This window comes from Trachemys scripta, chromosome 10, assembly GCF_013100865.1.
Source record: "Trachemys scripta elegans isolate TJP31775 chromosome 10, CAS_Tse_1.0, whole genome shotgun sequence".
NCBI lineage: Eukaryota > Metazoa > Chordata > Testudines > Emydidae > Trachemys > Trachemys scripta.
Window position 1 is genome coordinate 67,358,981 of NC_048307.1, and position 19,920 is coordinate 67,378,900.

The window sequence follows — 19,920 nt, forward strand, 5'->3', positions numbered from 1 at the left end:
AAGCCTCTTTATCACCCAGGAACAAACTTTCAGTGTTCACAGAAAAGACTTCTGAGAGTTACATCACGTGTTTGCTGGTGGGGAAGCGGCTTGAGGTTCAGAGGGATGTTTGAAACATACATTGTGCAAAGCGTTTTCTGACAAATGTCCGGGTTTTATTCCTTATTGGAAGAAAAAGACTGGATTTTGTGCTGGGGAGACTCCAGGCTGACATGTAGTTGGAAGTCCTCCATGTGAAATCTCCAGCGGGTGATAACTTCCAGCCGCACTCAACTGGGCTAGATTGAACCGGTGACCTATAGGTGAAAAGCTCTGCATCCCAATGTTAGTTCCTCAGCCATCCAGTTACCCCTTTTCTTTCTTTCGTGGATTTCCCAGATTATACAGCAGCATTGCAAACTCCCTGGCTTCTGGACCCCTTTTAGACTGTGACTCCACCATTCTCTTTCCTGAATACTTTGCCATTGATGCTTGCACTGATACTTCTCCATTGGTGGCAGGAATGATGCCGGTGTGGCAAGGCTCCAGCTGACCGTTGGTGTTTTTATCTGCCACGGGCATGTGTCTACATTGGAATAAATTGAAGAACTTGTTTGAAATTATTCCCAAATGTGGCCAGACCTGCTCTGAGCAAGTTTAAATAACGCAGAGTCTGTCTACATTGAATTTTTACCCATGGTTTAGCACAGGTTAATTAACACAACTAAATTCTAATGTAGGCAGAACAATGAAGGGTTCCTTTTATGTCTTCAGGGTTTCATGTCTTCAAACAGGATACAGCAAAAATTCAGTGAATAACTCACCCCTTAAGAATGATTTGCTCAGCTTACAGGATGCAGCTTTCCAGTCTTACAACACGGCTGCTTACGCCTGTGTTAACTTTGACGAGCCACTTAAGATACCTGAGGATAAAAGGCAGAACAGGAGAAACTATTATGATCTCCTGTCTTATGTTGCGAAAATATTGGATCCAGCAATGAGCCAGCCTAGAGGAAAATCTCAGACCTATCAGTAGGCAGGTGTAGTATGGTGAGAAGTAAATTTGTTTCTTACAACAAAAGAAACAAGGCAGAAGCTATCCAACCAAACTCTTCATTATGGACAAAACAGTCCTTCATGCAACAATTTTTCAGTGGCTGAGCATAAAATAAAAATCACCTGAAATGGAATGGATGCCTGGTTTTGCTCCATTACTTTTCTATGTATGTTCTACTTGCCTTAATAGACATGAGTGTTACTACATTCGGGGAGACGTGGCGTGAGCAAGAAGGAATTCAAGCAAAAATGATGCTGCTCTTTTATAAGAAAAAGTTAATTATTATATTTTCTTCTATCTACTAATCTCCCAACAAATTTGGGGGCCGGAGGGGCAGAGAAAGAAATCAGCAAGAGAATCTTCAGCCAGTCATGCTCTTCTTTTGAGGGTCAAAAGGTTTGATTTGTTCTGTGCCGCGCACTGTGAAACAAAGTCTCAGAGCTAGTGACAAACTGCAAAACAAATAATCTCTTTGCTGATGTGTGACCTCATGCCTCCCGGGTATGGTGATCCCAGGGGCTCCTGTTAAACAATCCCAGGAATCAGAGAGGTAGCCCTGTTAGTCTGGATCTGTAAAAAGCAACAAAGAGTCCTGTGGCACCTTATAGACTAACAAATGTATTGGAGCATAAGCTTTCGTGGGTGATTGCCTAACATTCTGACAATGTTTGGGGGCAGAAAACAAGCTTTTACATGAGTGCTGCACTTCTGTGCAGCCTATGCAGTTGGAAAAGGGATTTCAGTTAGTTTTGTCTTGCTGAAGCTGTGGGTCAAACGCATTCCTGGTGTAACTCCACTGATTGGTATCTGTAGCTACTTGTACTGAATGTTATAAGTACAAAGCATCTCCATAAAATTAATATGAATATTTTGCCCTTATTTATCATCTTCCATCTGAGACGCTCAAACGGCTGGCAAACCTTATGGAATTTAGCCTGACAGCACCCTTGTCAGGCAGATATATATTATTTCCCTATTTTACAGATGGAGCATCTGGGATACAGAAAGTGGTTTTCGGTGCGAGATAGCACCTAAATACCTTTGAGTGAGTGGGCCTGAGTGACTCAGGCAGAGCCAGAGACAGAACCCAGGTCTTCTAACTTTCCAACCTGTACCTCAGGAACAATTTTCTCCCTCAGCTTCTCTGCTTGCTATTTTTACTTATACGACCTGATTCAACTCTGGGGAATGACTCCCATTAACTCAAATGGGAGCTAGATTAAAGCTCAAATACCCTGGCATTAGTTTGGGTCTGAATCCTGCCATCCAGTATGTGGTACACGCTGCTGTGTGTCTGGGGAAGCCAGTTACTGTACAGGCTGGCACAAGTGTGTTGGGTTTTTGGTTTTTATATCCAAGCTATAGTAAGGATGGAAAAATGCCACATACTGGGTGGGACCCCTAAAACTGGAATCTGGCGGGGAAGGGCAACTCATTAGCAGTTTATTGCCATTGGTCCATGTGTGTATGTTGGGGTGGAGAGTGGGAGAGTCTTTTAAACTGTCCTCATGTATAGCATTCATGGAGGTAAATCTGCATGAGTTGTTTATGATGATGTGCTAGAGGAGATAATGGGAAATATGAACAAATATTGTGAACCATGGACACTTGCTGAAGTCTGAATCTGTCGTAGCCTGATTTCCTCTCTTCCCCACTAGCTTTATAAGGGGAAGCCTCAATGTAACTATTATTACTAGTAATAATATAATTCAGCTTTCATCCCACAGTAATTAACGGGGGGGAGGGATAGCTCAGTGGTTTGAGATTTGGCCTGCTAAACCCAGGGTTATAAATTCAATCCTTGAGGGGGCCATTTAGGGATCACAGCAGGAGGAATCTGTCAGGGACAGTACTTGGTCCTGCTAGTGAAGGCAGGAGACTGGACTCATGACCTTTCAAGGTCCCTTCCAGCTCTATGAGATAGGTATATCTCCATAAAAGAATAAAAAGAACAGGCATCACTTCGACCACCAATCTAACACCTTTCTTCTGGAATGGACTACATCATCTCTCAGCAATGATACTGAACAGTAAGGATAAGAAAGGAAAAAGTTTGCCACCTCCATTGGAAACCAAAGGGGGAGCCCCACTTAGTAATGACTCAAGTGAGAATTTGGTCTGGTCTCACTTTAATATTCCAAAGTGGTATTTCACGTAAATCTTTCAATGGCGTTCATTACATAAGCTATTCTCAGCTCAACCTGCTACTTGTCCAATATGCTAAATGCCAAGTTTCAGCCTGGAGCACAAGTGGAATGATGTCATCCTAGTCCTCCCGCAGTTTCTAGCTCCTAGAAGGTGGCACATTGTATCTTCAGCCATAAAAATCTGTCAGACGGGCTTTCCTTATTGGTAAAAGCATAAAATGCACTAGGAATATCAGTCTCCTACTGCAGATGGGAAAGTATCATATGCCTAGAAACACACTGCTCTGCCTTCTGCAGATTGTTCTGAGCGTTAGCAATTATACAGCAATCTTCAGGTGGGTAAGCAGTGTTATCCCCATTTTACAGATGTGGAAATGGAGAGACAGAGAAGTGAAGTGCCTTGCCTGAATTCACACCATGAGTCAATGGCAGAGACAGACCAGCGTGCTCTTCACCACACCAAGCCATGTTGCCTCATGAAGAAAGTGGGAGAAGGGTTTTATAAGACAATTAATTTCATATTGTTTGTCACAACAGGATTACAAAACTGTGGTAAAAGCTGCAGAGAAACAAATGGTCCTTCCTGCAGCCAATATTATCTACAAGAAGAATTTTGGAAGCATCAGAATTGCCACCCCAGAATTCATAAGGGGCCCATCTAGCCCAGTATCCCCTCTGCAGCAGTGGGCAGTGCCAGCTATTTCAAAATGAGATGTAAGAAAGATCAAAATTTACAATTATGGACCAGCATGACCCTTGGGAAAATTTCTTCCTGACCCCATCAAAAAGAGTCTGGTATATGCCCTGAAGCATAAGGTTCTATATCACTTCCAGGTTTTCAAACAAGCTATTTAGCTTTGTTTGTTGATTTTTGGGGGGGAAATATTGAGAAAAAATGTTTTAACCATTTTTGACCTTAAGGTGTGGGGGACAGGAATGCTTTAGTAATGAAAAAATTACTGTACTATATTGTAACTATGTTTAAACAGTTCAATAGCTAAAACAGCTGGGATTGAATGCTGAAATTTAGCATGGAGATAACCTTAACTGAGGAGGGAGTGCCTTTAAGTATTCTGTTTACAAATAGTTTTTTTGTTTGTTTGTTTTTAAGTTATGCTCTATCTCAAACAGCAGATGTGGACATGCTGCAAGATTCATTTGTTGAAATTCTCTGGCCTGTGTGATGCAGGAGATGATAGTGTTCCCTTCTGGCCTTAAATTTTATGAGCAAAGGAGACTGTAATAATGTACCTGTGAGTACAGATGTCAGGAACAGAAGCAGCTCAACCTAGACAGTATTTCTATGAAGTACAGTACATTAGAAGAACTGGCTTTTGATGTTACTTTCAGGGAAAGAGAAAAATCCATTTGTCCGAATAGAAAGTTTCCTGTGAAATATCACTGCAGATTGAAATTTTGCTCACCACAAAATCACTGGCAGTATCAGTGTGAATGTACTGTCCTGTGTTATGACAAAAATCTGACAAGCCAAATTCAGAAAGCTCTCCAAAAACCTGAATGTATTTTAAAATAAGCTGTTTAATAGCAAATTTCTTTGAACCATATCAGAGTATATGCCTAACAGTGTTTAGTTAGTTAAACATCAGTGACATATTTAATGCTGGCTCAGTAAATCTTAACAATGTGATATTTCTGTTGCCCCTGCTGAAACCAGAGGCTGTAGTGTTCCTAGCTGAGGGGTTGAAAAAGTTGGATCAACCTTCAAAGTACACATACATCCCTCAGCTTCCCTAAGCAAACTACCTTTCCAATTATATCAGACCATATTCTGAGCTCAGTCACTTGGAGGGTAACTCCACTGATTTTAACATAGATACTCCATGTTTACAGTGATTTTAGCTGAGCTCACAATCTGATTCAATGGGCGTTGTTACTTACCAACCGATCCATCTCTTCGATCTTTTTAGCTTCCTAGGGTAAATCTGCCACTAGACGGATCCCTGACAAACAGACTCTACATTTACATAGCTCTGTCTTGAGCCTGCAAATGTCAAGGCTGAGTAAAGTTCAGACCCATCCCATTCCAATTAACTTCTATGTCTTAAGATTTGTGTTCCCAGATTTCAGAATTGGTGTTTGTCGAAGCAGTCCTACTGGGAACTCATTAAATGTGTCTTGCATATACCTGGTCTCAAAACTGTGGGAGACTTTCTAGAGAAGAAAGGCCACAAAGGAACTGTGAAGTCTGGTCTAGCTGAAATTATGCAGATTTTCTAAGACAATGGCTTCACCTTCAAAGATGAAGTACCTGGGACTTGTGTAGCTTTACTTGACTGTCAGTTGCCTCTGTGGTATGTCTCTACACTAGCAACTAGTGGACCTTTTTTAACCATTGGTGCAGTTCCTCTGATGATAGCAATGGAGTGAGACCAAGCAGACAAGGCATATTTACTGCTGTTGGTCTAACCCTGCAGAGTTACAATGGTACAAACACCTGTGCTCTTTCTACTCTGGCACTTCCAACACTGATATTGCTGGTGGAGCTGCACCAATAGTGAAATACTGTTCTAACTTTTCCTATGGCAGATAAGGTCCATTTACAAAAGGTATTTCGTTGGTTGGTTTTTGTGTTTGCTTTTCATTTGAGAATTAGCTCCTCACTTCTTATAATACAAAAAGGGCACTGTGACCATATCACCTGTGCTATAACATATCCCCGAGAATATGGAAATTTTGAGATGATTTCACATCGACAAGACACTATTTTTATGATAAACTAGTTGTCGAGTTTTTTGTACCCCAAACGGGTAGACCACAGTGCTAGAGCGACTGTCTCAGAACTAGAAAAGTTTCTACCTAGGAATGTACTTTTCACGTGTTATTACCCCATACAAAGCTTCCTTTTGACTGTCCAAAGGTTAGGCCAGTCCTCCAATTAATATTAATCTTCCTTCTTCTCACCTTAGGCCTTTTACCATCCACAATCTGACCTTTTCATTTTTCTATTGTCTCCCATTCAACTAATGCTTAAATGCTCCCCGATCTGCCAGCCCCCATCTTCTGGAACCATTCTGTCTAATGCGTGTTACCTTTGGTGAGCCATTTAAAATGCATTTTATGTGGCAATAATTAATATCAACAAACAAAACAAAGGGGCAGCAACAGGGCTTATGACTAGGGCTTCTAGGTGCTATGGTATATAAATATCTTTTTTCTCCAAAATTGTCTATAAACGTACATGTGTATAGACAAGTTTAACTCTTTGCTCTTGCTACAAATAAAGGTGACAGCAGTTAGAGCCTTCTACCAGAGCTTGAAATACAGCTATTATTTTACCCCATAACTGAAAAGGCTATTACGTTAGGGATCCAAACACTGGGCTTGGACACTGGATTACAGTCATGTCAAGGCACTGGGAAGATCTGAATCCCAAGTCAGTTACACAGTTTCATTCAAGACATACTGGCATCATAAGGAAGGCAACCAATCAAAGAGACACAACTCAGCCTCAGAAATAGTGTGTGTGATGCCTTTTTCACACCTGGCAAAAGCTAAAAAGTCTACATTTATTGCTAGATAAAATAGATAGAACTATATGGGGGGTGCCCCTTTTGCCGGATGAGCATATTTAAGAATATGTATCAAATCGAGGGTTAATATGGAGATGGCTACAGAACAAGAGAACAGGCTGCAGCTATCACGATGCTAGGTCTAGAAAATGGTTGTTGTAAAATTCTGGTAGAAGTGAGACAGAAACATGTTTTTGTTAAGACTGATGGACTGTAAGGAAGTTACACTGCATCTGAGAGCCCTTTCTCATGTGTCAATGCGAGTGAGCTCTCTGAGCATGCTCAGAAGATTGGGGCTTAGTGGAATTGGCATAAAATCATGGTAGGCCCTGCACTTCCATGTATGGGAATGGGAGAGATGTGACCTTTTCCCCCATGTTCGTGAGGGGGTGTTGTTGAACAACAAAGTTCAAGCTCTGAGGGATCAGAGTGGAAAAAGCTGTAGCTCATAAATCAGCCTTAAGCTTCGGTGAAGTCAGGCCACTGAAGTTACATTAAGGCTCTGCAGACAAAATGGACAGATTTTATCTGCAAGCAGCGTCATCGCCGGTCAATACTGTGGCCTTTTTCTCTTCTTTAATATCAGAACAGTCAAAGCCCCTGACCTCCCCCTTCAAATTGCCTCAAGTTAATAATAGAACAGTCAATAGTTAGCACAGGCTTGAAAGAGCCTTTGCTCTTTGCCTCCCACCCCACATGCTAGGCTATCAAAGTGTTTACTGTATCAGGTTTCAGCAGCATTTGGAGCAATAGTCATTTTCCAGAAGGCTGATGACCAACTCTCCTTTTCTGCAGGTCCAATTTGCTTATACCAGGGACCGGGGCAATTGGCACCAGGGTCTGAGAACCTAAGTTAGCCTAGCTCACTGAAGTTACTCTGTCCACACTGGTGCTGCACTCACCTGTGTGTGTCAGTAGGACTTCATGGGGTATATCCCATAGTTCTTTGTGCTCAGTAAGCTGAGCTGCCCTATGATTCCCCTCTGGGCACACAGGGAATTGTGGGAAGACTCTGAAAGACTATCAGCACTCAAGTGATTTCATTCACTCCAAAGTGGGCAAGTTACTAGCCCAAATGAAAGCAGAACTGGGCTTCTAACCCATACTCCCAGCCGGGCCAGCTAGTGAAGACATACCCCCAAGACTCATTCTGTGCTGATTTATCCAAGCACTACGCCCTCCTCCCTTTCACTGTTTGCTTCAGTTGGCTCTGCACTGCCCAGCGGATTTCAAAGTGAAACTTACTGGAGATGGTGGCAGAATAAAACAGCATAGGCGAACTGGGAAGAGCAGATCTGCTACTACCCCCCACTAAAAGAAAGTTTTACACATCCAGACTATAAATAGACCAGCACAATGCTTATGGGACACATTTATTTGAACAAGAGTTTTATTACATAGGAAATCATGAAATATTTCTGACTCTGCACCAGCACAATACATGAATGGATTTACTACTGCAGTCTACTTGCAGTTCAGCATCAGAACAAAGATTTAAAGTGACCCTCTGCAATTTTATGACCAAAAAAATACCGTAAATATAATAAGGGAATTATTCTCTAGGGATGTAAAAGTATCTTGAAAAGAAAGATTTGTGGGTGTATTCACGTAAGAAAAATTACCCAAAGTTTAAAAACAAAATCAAAATGGTCTTTAGCACCCAGTCCACCTGAAACTGTCAGCAGTCTTGGAGGCTGTAGTTACTGGTTTTGGAGCAATGAAAACCTTAGCCTGCCAGGGAAATGAAGATCAGAAACTCCACCAGCTCTGCTTCAAATGCTTTTGAGAATGACTTTACTGCTTCAAACGCTCTTGATTCTCAAAGTTCTCTGGCTCTCATTCATCTATGTGCCAGTGCTGGGCCCAGTCCACGGAGTGAGTGCGGAAGCAATGCAGTTGCCAGAGACCAAAAAGTTATCTGCTTAAATCTTTGCAGGCTCCAGCCCTAAGTATAAAAAGGAAAAGAAGGACAGAAGGCCCAAGAGGCAAAGCTCAAGGGACACCCAGAAGATGGTGACATTTGAGGGAAAGAAGGAACATTTGTGCAAAAAGTAAGTAAGAGTCAAAACAATGAGAGAGGCCAGATCCTCAGCTGGTCTAAATAGGCTTAGCTACCTTCTCCAAACTTCACTGCCCACCTACCAGCTGAGCCTCTGGGCCCTATCAAAATCACTTCTCAAGCAAATGTATCTTTGAAACTAATGTAGGCCCTAGAAATAAGAGTCTGGATTTGTCTAGCTCATACTCCCCTCTCTGCTTGAGCCTGCACTATCCTTGACGAACTGTCTGTGTGACTGCCCTTTGGCTTTCTCCAAATTCTAAAGTTAGCTGCCTCTTCCTTTGCAGTGAGAGATTGCCGTTGTGCTCCACTGTACATCAACTTTTCTAATTACTGGTTCTGGTGTGTTTGAACAGTAGCAATTTGTTACGTGGGCTCTGGCAGCCTCCCACAGAATGTGATAAAGGGAGGAAGGAGTGAGGTCTAAGCAGATGCTTATCAGAAACCTAGTGCCGGTGCCACCATTGAGAATCAGCATGAAATGTATAATTATCCTGTCTTGGGGAATGTTTTACTTTAGTTATGGGGCTGTACGGACTCCTTTCTCTGAAAATGCATGTGAGCAGCAGTTGTAATGTTCCTTCCCATGACAGGAGCTCATTAACTACTGTTAAGCCCCTGTGAGGTTTGTGGACAAAAGGCTATAACACCAGAAGAATCACATGAGAAAATTGTGGCTGCCAAAAAGGTAGGCTCTTCTGACAAAATCTAAGCTCCTGGATGAAGTTTAATCAAATGCTCAGGGTAAACTGTTCTACCTTTGCCCTGGTATTGCAGCCTGGCCAGACAAACTGCAGCAGCAGCAAAGGTGAGAACTACAACTATCTCGCTACCCAGCTTCAGCTACTGCTGTCCATCACTGTCCATCCCACCCAGCTCTATTTATTTAGGGCAAAAATTTCAAAATTTGTACCTAAAACAAAGCTCCTAGGCCAACATTTTCAAAGGTGGCTAGTGATGTTGGGTGCCCAACCTGAAACACCTCAAGAGATCCCGATTTGCAGAGGGTGGGTCCATAGCACTTTCTCTAAGAAGCAAGTCCCATGTAGTTCAAGCTGGGTGCCCATAACTGTAGCATCCAAAATCACTAGGTACGCCTCTATCCCAATATAACGTGACCCGATATAACACAAATTTGGATACAACGCAGTAAAACAGTGCTCGGGGGGGGGCTGCACACTCCGGTGGATCAAAGCAAGTTCGCTATAACGCAGTTTCACCTAGAACACGATAAGATTTTTTGGCTCCTGAGGACAGCGTTATAGCGGGGTAGAGGTGTACTTTTTGAAAAATGTGCCCTACATCTATATTTAAGTCTCCTGTAGCCTGTTTATTTTGCACTTGCATAAAGTTAAACATGGGTGTTTGTAGGATCAGGGTCTGAGGAATCTAGAGCAAGGGCCTGTTTTTCAAAGGGCTGCATATGCACCATTCCCCTGGAAGTTAATCTCAGCTGAGTGTGGTCAGCACCTTTGAAAAAGTCTTGAGACACTCAAGTTGAAAAATCTTGGCGGCGGTGTATGCATTTATAGTGATTTATACCTAACTCTAACACAACCCCCAAAAAGATACACTTTTTAAAATTACAACTGTGATTAAAACAAACAAAACAACTTCCCCCAAAACCGGCAACCGGGATCATGGCTAAGGAGCCACCCCACCCCATGCCCTGCACGCTGTATCAGCCCGGGGGGTTAGGGACAAAATTCCCACAGGTCCTAGTCCTTCGGCAAACAGGCTCTTGCAAGGGATTTCAATAGGACGGTCCCAATCTCCCCTCCCGCGGGTCAGTCGCAGCTTGGCGGGCCAGGCCGTCGCACGCAGGGGTGGGGAATGGCTCACACCGAGTCATGGCTCTGGTGCATTCCCCCCACCCCGGGGAGCAGCCGCGTGCAGCTCCCACCTGCGCTCCGCCTCCGCCGCTGCTGGAGGGAGGCGGCTGCCCGGTGGCTACGCGAGGGCCGGGCCCCAGCGCGCTAGGCCCGGCGGGCGGAAGCAGGAAGTCGCTGCAGCGGGCGGCGCCTTTGCAACCGGCCGCGCGTGGGAGAGCGAGCGGAGCCGGGCGCTGTAAGTGCCCCCGCGGCCCTCCTCCCGCCAGCGGCTCCCCAGCCGCCGGCCGGCAGCAGCGACGGGCTCTGGTGCTGAGTGGCTCCGCCCCGGCCCAGGAGCCGCGAGCGGGACAGCCCCGCTGGGCGCCCGTGGCGATGCCGATGGCTCGGGACCCCCCCCGCCCGGGGCCTCCCGCTCTGCGCAGCCCCGCGGCCGGCTAAGCAGCTGCCCCAAGGCCTCGCCTCGGGCCCCGGGCTCCCGCATCTCGGCACAGGCCCGAGGCCGGGCGGGATCTAGGTACGGGGAGGAAGGGGCCGGCTGGGAGGCTGCCCCGGAGATAGACCCCGATGGGGGTGAAAGGGTGGCCCCACCTCTGGGCAGGGATTTAGGTCGCTGGTATTTTATCCGCTGGAGAGCAGCGGCCCCGTCGCTGTATGAGCCAGGAGGCCGCCGCCGGCTGGCGGAGCACCCGGACCGCTCCAGCTCGGCAGTGGTGTAACGGGAACTTCTTGCCTTGTGTGGTCGCCATGGGAGTGGCGTGTTTCAGCCTGGCCCACACGTGGCTGCACATGGTTCAGTAGCACGTTTATAACTTGCTTGTGTTGTGTTCTAGCAGCGGTCAGGGCACTATTGCATGAGGTGGTCCCTTGAAATGGTTCATTTGAAGGTGTAGATAATTCCTAAGGAGATGGGAAATCTACCTCGCTTGTGGCAATTCTGTGTGCCGCTTTCATGGGGTCTTGTCTCTCTTTTTTTAATACCTGCTCTTAGTTTCACAGTGACGCACAAGCCTTGTCTTTGCTAGGGTTTTTTTCCCTAGAATTTCCCATCATTGGACGCTGGACATAGTAAAGGTGGGCGCATTGGTATAGCAGCTCAGAATCCTGGGGGCCTCCTGGACTGTGACTCCTGGAGAGACTAGCCTGGAATCTCAGTGAAAAGTGCAGTGTGAAAGTGAGAATCTGTGTTACTGTTTGAGTCAGTCTGGCTGCAGATTACAGATTACAAAGGCTGACGCTCTCTTGAGTTAGGGTATGAATTAAGTTATGTACACAACCAGAAATGTGGGGGGGATTTTTTAAGTTTTGAAATAGTCAATGAAAAGACTTCACCACAAGTCTGATAATGCCAGTGTATGGCTATCTAGCATGCATAGGCGCATCTATATTCTAATAGGTAGTTCTATTTGTGCTATTAAAGGTGCATGTTTAAGGAATTGTGTGTTCCAGCCAGAGAGTATAATTTTGATAAGTGCTTAAGTGACTTAGGTGCCTAATTCCTATTTTCAGATGTCATTTGGGAACTTGAGTCTCATTGACTTTCAGTCAGACTTAGGCTCCTAAGTCACAGAAAATGTTACCTTATGTCACGAGCATCTGCCTTAACTCTGCAGAGTTGGCATGATCTCTTTGTCCATGTGATGGCCTATCCATAACAAAAATATGTAGGATTTATCAAGCATGGAGTGGGTTTAATTGTGGTGATAGGCTCAGCAACATGGACATAAACTGATCATAGGAAACATTTTGTGCTAATTTTAGTAGAAAATTAATAGTGCAGTAAGGCACAGAGAGGATCATTGCAGTAATTACTGCCTTATCTTGGAACAAGGAAAAATAAATTTGGCGAAGATTTTTTTTTTTTAACTTCTTTCTATCAAAAAACAACATAAAAAGTGTGTGTTTTTCTTAGGCATGACTGAAACTGGCCAGAAATAAAATGACCTTAAAGATGGTGATGATGAGAAGCAGCCTTGAATCTTCTGCCGAGCAACTTCTGTCACCTGGGGAAGGTCCACCGGAAAATAATGGCAGGCGCACAGCAACGCAGTAAAAATTCTGGGCTCTCTCCATTGATGTTGCAATGGAAATGCCATAAGGGGTCGCCCAGGGAATATCCTCTGTGCAGGTGCCCCTGTGCTGGTGCAGAGCCAGCACCATCAGCTTTGTGCTGCCTCCACAGCAACCCTGGGCACAAGGGATGTTCCAAGGCAGAAGTGAATTATGGACAGATTAGGGGAAGGAAGAGGCATGGATGGGGCCTGCACCCCAGCAATTCTGCACCTGGCGATCTACCACCGTAGAAGAAGAGTTTGAAAAAGAACCATGCTTTGTAAGTAAAATTAATTGTGCTTAAAGGTTTGACCTTTTAACAGCAATAAAACTGCATTTAGCTAGCCCTCAAGGCAGATGGTGACTGCTGCTCAGTCTCTAGCACCCTCTTGTGTGGTAAAGGGGCTGTGTGTGATTAAGTTTGCTGTATAAGACTCAGAATACCTTCTTATTTGTAACTGTCTGTCTTCATTGTGTACATTCATTCTAGGTGCATCAATTGATGGGATCTGCCAGCATGACTTGTAGACACACTGGAGAAATCCCTTCTGTCACTTCAGTGCCTCTGCATTGCTTCCAGCAGTGGCTTCACTGGGCCTCTTGCCAGCTAGCATAGACGCTTCTCTAACCTCAGTGTTTTTTCAAATTGGAAAGGTAAGCACTGCAGGAGCCAATCATTCTTCATGTTGTCTACTGGGTTCTTACTGTTGGGGGTGCATTGGTCCTGAGAAGCACTTATAAAGACCAAAGCTGTGTCAAGGGGAAGCTCAGACTGGCTTGGTGTCCATGCAGCCGTCACTGCACCGTCTCAGATTTTACAGTTCACACTAAGACTAAGCCTTGTGTCTACACAGGTTTTTGTGAAACTCTCATGCTAAAGGACTAGCTCCATTCCAGCTCCACTCGTGGTAGCAATGCAGTGCACTAGTATAAACTGGCCAGTGGTGTTTTCACTACCATAACCATGGCTGTAACTCCTACAGCATGTGTTGGTGATGCAGTGGAGAAAACACCTGAGCCCTATGTACACTCTTTCTAGCACCATTGGAGCTACGCTAGTGTTAATGCAGCTGTAAGAGGGCAGAAACGTCTGTGTAGACAGGGCCTCTCCAATGACCTTGAAACCAGTGAAAATTATGTGGTCAGCTCTCAGTGGGATGCAGACTATGGGTTAAATCTGAATATTAAATAAGAGTTTGTTCCATTACTGTGGTACCTTCTGCACATTTTATATCTATTTTAATATGTATCTTCAAAGCATAATACTGTAATATGGTTATCAGTGCTAAACATTATTGATCAAGTGCCTAAAATAGGGTGAGTATAAAAATCCCTATGGGCTTCAAACCTATTAATCCTTTAATAAAAAAAAGGAGGATTAAGCAACTGCTCCCAAGGGGAGTGAGGAAGCCAAGTGAGTTACGGCACTGGACTCTGATGCAGGAGAGCTGGATTCAATTCCTGGATCTGCTATGAGGAGTTTCTTACTGATGTTCACCTGGAGGACCAAGAAAGTAGAGCCAGTGAAGTCAAATTGACTCTACTGATACTATCCTCCTAAATCAAACGGTAGAAGAACAGGGCCTGTCTCTGAGATGGGTCAGGACCTACTTAAGCTACCAACAGTCACTATTCACTTTGTTTTGGAAATTCTTATGGCAGTTTAAAGGGATGCTGCCAAGTTAAAAATCAAGTATTGTAAAGAAAATGCCCTTGTGTGAGTCTGTAAGAAGTAATTATCTTGTTAAAACGGAAGGAATTTTAAAATTCCATTTACCTTTCAACCCTTCTCACTGGTGGCATTGTGTTTTAAGCCTGTCACATCGAATGTTGTTAAATTCGCACTATTGGCCTTTTGTATCTTGTGTAACCTGGATTTGTTTGCTTGTAGCATCCTAGAGCCCTAGAGGAGTTCCAGGCTCCTCTTCTGACTGCATGGTGATAGAAATGGGATGGAAAAAAAGATTATGTTAACCAGATGCAAGCTGTAATTGTGTTTCCTTAGTGGCCCTTGCTTAGTGACTGTCTCTTGGACTTTTCAGCTCTGCAGCTAGTAGATTCATGCTGCGTGTCCACAAAATGCAGTCTTTTAAAACAGCATCATTTGATGCCCTCAAGTGGTGACACTGTGTACTGGTGCTTTGAATTAGCAGTGGACAGTTACTGTAGATATTTGGTACCATTGGTGGCAAAAATACCTAGAGCCTTAGTGTGTTTGATCAGGGAGGAAGGAGACTCTTGCAGTTAAGGCACTGTTCTGAGATTCATGAGATCTGGATTCAATCCCCTGCTCTGCCATAGATTCCCTGTATGATGCTGGAACTTATTATTATTATTTGTTTTATTGTAGTGCCTAGGACCTCTGTGTGTCTCGGTTTTCCCATCTGCAAAATGGGGTTGGTCTTTCCTTACCATGGACGGTAGTTTGAGGGTAAATTCGTTAATATGCGTGAAGTATTCACATTACAATGATGAGGAGGCGCTATTAGGAAAAAAAAAAATTGAGCCACTTCAGGGGATAGATTTTAGAAAAGAGATTCCCCCTCCATCCGTTGGTTATCCATATGCGTTCTCAGTAACCTGATCCCATATTGTTGTTCACATCCTTGTCATTCTAGAGTAATAGAGTAAAATATCCCTGTGAAGAACAGTGAAGAAAAATCTAAAAGGTAAAAATTATTTTGACATTCTCTTAAAATCCTAACACAGATTTAGCCCAAATACCAGCACAGAAAGAGTCATGTGCTCAACAGAGCATTTATAGCATTTAAAGAGAGAATGAATCCAGCGTGCTCTTTAGCAATTACAAGAAGCTTGTAATCTAGTCAATTAAAGAATAAAGGACTGGCTTGGGTATTATCCCTGCTTCTCAGCCTCCTGCCAGGGTTTGTGGCCTTACCATCATTTTCCTGCTTATCAAAATGGGTTTTTTCCTCCCCTCTTGCTCTGCAGAGACCCCCTCATGAACCAAAAGGGGAAGCTGAGTATACAGTGACATAGCCACAAAGGGTCACCGTCAGTGTTGTCTTACAGTCTTTTGCAGCAGCTGTGTTTGCCCAAAGGGGCTGTACCTCTTGCCCCTGGTAAACAGCACCAGCACAGGAGCCTCTGGGCTTTCCTGGAAGAAGTTCCCAGTCCAGGGACATTCTGGGGTGGATCTGGGGCAAGCCAGAGGTGAGAAGAGCTGGGGTGGTCGTACGCTCTGGCAATTCCTTCCTGCTATATTACCGGGAATGTAAGTTGAACCTAGCCTGTGCAGGGGGCCTGCATCATCCTCTAAACAGGAAGGGCACAGTGCTGCGCTTGTGTGAGGAGGAATTTGGTTTTGTGCTGTCAAATGCACAGAGTAAACTGAGGACATAAAGAAAATACCGACGGAGCTCAGGAGATATTAGTCTTGGGTGGTGGTGTAACAGAAGTGAGCAAGCCATTTTCAGAGAGAAGCGTGGCTTGTTTTAAATTTGCTGCTGTCCTTTTACATGAGCTACTCTGACAGTGAGCCAAATTTTCATTAGCCAGTCCAGAGGGGAGAATTGGTTTTGCTTCATTCAAATAATCTTCCTGCCCAAAGGAATGGCTCAGGCACTTAAATCAATAATTAAGCAAATGTTCTAACAATACCATTCTTCTATCAAATAAACCCATATGGCAGTGTTGTTAACCATGGCAGCTCCACAGCAGACCAACAAGTAAAAACCCATTCTAGCTCCAGTAGGAACCTCATCCATTATTTTCAAATGCAGGTTTCAGTCTGTAGTGGGGTGGGCCCTCGTTATCTTGTGTAAAGATGCACTGAACTTTCTCTTCTACAGTGAGCACATGTGCAAAAACTCTGGGCTGATGTAACTTCCTACGGCTCAATAGATCTTGTAATGGAAATGGTGTCTTAAATACTGAGGGTTGTGTTTAAAGATTACTCATAGTGACAGCTGGTTTTAAAAAACTCAGGTTGCTTGTGCCTCTTCTTCTGCTTTATAAATATTTAAGCAAGCAACAAGCTTTGGATTCCCTAGAAAGATGCTTGGGCTACAGCCAGCCAGTGACGTTTTTATTAAGCAAAACTCGGCAAGCTCATTTCTTCTGTCGTTTGTAACCTGGTAGCTAATTGTTGTGTATTTGTTCTTTTTCAGATGTTTCTGTGGCTGTCTTTGCCAGTCATGTGCCATCCCCTATAGTGAACACAGAATCCTATTGTGCTCCGCACCCAATTCAGTAGTAAACCACCCGGCTTGCTCCGTCCAGCAGAGTCATAAAGCAAGCAACACAATGACCTAGGTACGGTACTTCCACAAGCCCCCATTGTCAGAGCCATCTGAGCCCCTCACAATGATGTATCCTCACTGCATCCCAGGGAGGTAGGGAAGTGCTATGGACTCTGATGACTGCTTACCAGCTGGAATATGTTCTGGACTAAAGAATACGCAGATGGTGCAAGAATATAGATATGGATGAAAGACTCTTTAGGCTGTAACGCTGTTAGTGGTGAGTGGCATCATTCGAGCCTAGGTCAAGGAGAACACCTGTGTCTGGATGGAAGCCAGCAATCATTTAATAGGCCTATTTTGGGAAAGCTTCTTCCCCTTCGACCTTAAGTGACATGGTTAATGTTGCCTCCTCAGAAGGTTACTCAGTCATCTTAATACTTCTCTTATGTTGTCTTTTTGTTTTGTTTTTCTCCTTCCAGATTTTGATTAGTTTTTCCTTCAACATGGGAGAAGATGTCTGATTGTAGAGGACTCTTTAATTTGGCAGATAGGAGCATAACAAGGTCCAATGGCTGGAAGTTGAAGCTGGACAAATTCAAACTGGAAATGATGCACATATTTTTAAGTAAGGGTAATTAGCTATTGGAACAACTTACCAAGGGATGTGATGGAGACCCCATCACTTGAAGTCTTTAAATCAAGATTTAAGGGACAGATTCTCAGCTGGTGTAAATTGTCATAGCTCTGACGTCAATGGAGCTAAGACAGTTTGCACCAGCTAAGAATCTGGACCTTGACATCTTTTTAAACTACGTGCTCTTGGCCAACTGCAAGTTATTTGGGTCAGTGCCAGAATTACTGGGTGAAACTCTCCGGCCTGTGTTAGACAGGAAGTCAGATTAGATGATTACAATGGTCCCTTCTGACCTTAGAATCTGTGGATTGTTGCTAGGATAAACTCTAAAAAGTGATGCCGTGCCTCGATAGATTAGTATTGCCAGACATCTTCAGAGAGGAGCTAGCAGCAGTCATTGCCTTCATCTTAAATTGTCTGCACCCACCTCAATTGTTTCTTACTCCTGTAATGCTGGTAACTAGTTTTTCAAGGCCTGTGTTTATTCCTATGGAATGTGCATTTTGCAGACTTGGTTCATTCTTGGAGCATCCTCTAGTATGTAAAGCCGTACCAATTATTTTGTAATATGAATACTAAATAAATCTGCATTACTGCATTCAGCTAATTATTCTTGATTTCATGTAAATAGCTTTGATGCACTTGTGAAGCTACCTAAAGCCGGAATCTCTCCAGGCTTGACAGCTGGAATATGGCAAGCCTTCCAGTACCTTAAAGTTATTCCTAAGTGAAGTCCAAACAAATAAATTGCAACTGAAATCAAATGTTGGGTCAGAGTACTTCAAACCTGGGTTGTGGAGCCCTCACGCCAAGGGCACAGCATCAAAGACAAGCTCCTCGATTCTATTCCCCCTTGCTGCAGTCGTGAGGTGTGTGTGAATAGATTTGAGAGTGGCAGTACAGTTGGCATTTAAGGGCGTGAGTGTGGCTAAGTAGTGCATGCTAAAAATGATGCCTGCGGCTTTTATTTGCAGGCAGCATAGTGCCATGAAGAGCCTAGTCTGCAGTTTTGCTGAAAAACTGAATGCGAAGCATGGGCATTTTATAAAATGTCTTTAATGACTGAGCGTATAATGCATGGTTGATTATTTCCAAGGCCTCACTTAGTGGCAAAAGCTGATGATTCACGTGAGAGTGAGGCATATCTGATTATCTTGTTTCATAGACTTCATGCAGCTGCAAAATACTTTTAAGATTAGCTTTATGGTATTTGTGTAAATTATGAGCATGTTTGGCTTCATCTGACAACTGTGTGGTGATTAAGCCCTTTGCTTTTCTGGTCATCTTTGTACAGCTCTTTCCTAGCTCTTTGTCGAACATAAACAAGAATAGAAATCACTTGCTTTTGTGTAAGAAATAATCGTCAAAAGATACTGGAGTTCCTTGTGCATAAAAGCAATGCAGACTGCCATCCTCACTCTGGGTCCCTCTACATTTGAGCTGGGAGGTATGATTCCCAGCATGCATAGATGTAGCGGGGGTAGCATGGATGGTGCCTCAGGCTAGCCACCTCACGACATACCCAGGCCATCTGGGTGGGTATGTACTTGGGTGCCAAGCCTGAGTCACCGCCTGTGCTACCCTGGCTACATGCCTACATTTTAGTGAGTTAGCATGGGTAGGAGTACTTAGGACCTTAGAGACTAACAAATTTATTTGAGCATAAGCTTTCGTGGGCTACAGCCCACTTCATCGGATGCATAGAATGGAACCTCTCTGGTCATGCAGTAACAGACTTAAAGGTGGCAATCTTGCAACAGAAAAGCTTCAAAAACAGACTCCAACGAGAAACTGCTGAACTTGAATTAATATGCAAACTAGATACCATCAATTTAGGCTTGAATAGAGACTAGGAATGGCTTGAGCCATTACACACATTGAATCTATTTCTCCATGTTAAGTATCCTCACACCTTCTTGTCATTCTCACTACAAAAGTTTTTTTTCTCCTGTTGATAATTGCTCATTTTAATTAATTAGCCTTTTAGAGTTGGTAGAGCAACTCCCACCTTTTCATGTTCTCTGTGTGTGTATGTATATGTGAATGTATATATAATCTCCTTACTATGTGTTCCATTCTGTGCATCCGATGAAGTGAGCTGTCGCCCACAAATGCTTATGCTCAAATAAATTTGTTAGTCTCTAAGGCTATGTCTACACTACCCGCCGTAGCGATCGATCTATTGGGGATCGATTTATCGCGTGTAGTGTAGACACGACAAATTGATCCCCAATCACTCTCCCATCGACTGCTGAACTCCAGCAGTGCGAGAGGCGGAAGCAAAGTCGATGGGGGAGCCGCGGCCATCGATCCAGCGCCGCAAGGACACGAAGTAAGTAATTTTAATTCGATCTAAGATACGTCAACTTCAGCTACGCTATTCTCGTAGCTGAAGTTGCTTATCTTAGCTCAATTTTCCCCCCTACCC

At 43.9% G+C, this 19,920-nt stretch overlaps 1 long non-coding RNA gene and 1 other non-coding gene across 5 annotated transcripts; both read left to right on the forward strand.

Moving 5' to 3' along the window:
• The first annotated feature begins 10,690 nt into the window (after positions 1-10,690).
• LOC117884205 lies at positions 10,691-18,099 on the forward strand. Of its 4 annotated transcripts, none has more exons than XR_004647514.1 (4): positions 10,691-10,839; positions 12,514-12,933; positions 13,144-13,307; positions 16,784-18,099. It is a non-coding gene; the product is annotated as an uncharacterized LOC117884205 (long non-coding RNA). The 4 variants fall into 4 exon arrangements; XR_004647515.1 differs by lacking the exon at positions 10,691-10,839 and adding an exon at positions 10,969-11,118; XR_004647516.1 differs by lacking the exon at positions 10,691-10,839 and adding an exon at positions 11,168-11,393.
• LOC117884574 lies at positions 14,152-14,281 on the forward strand. The gene has a single exon (XR_004647595.1).
• Positions 18,100-19,920: the final 1,821 nt, after the last annotated feature.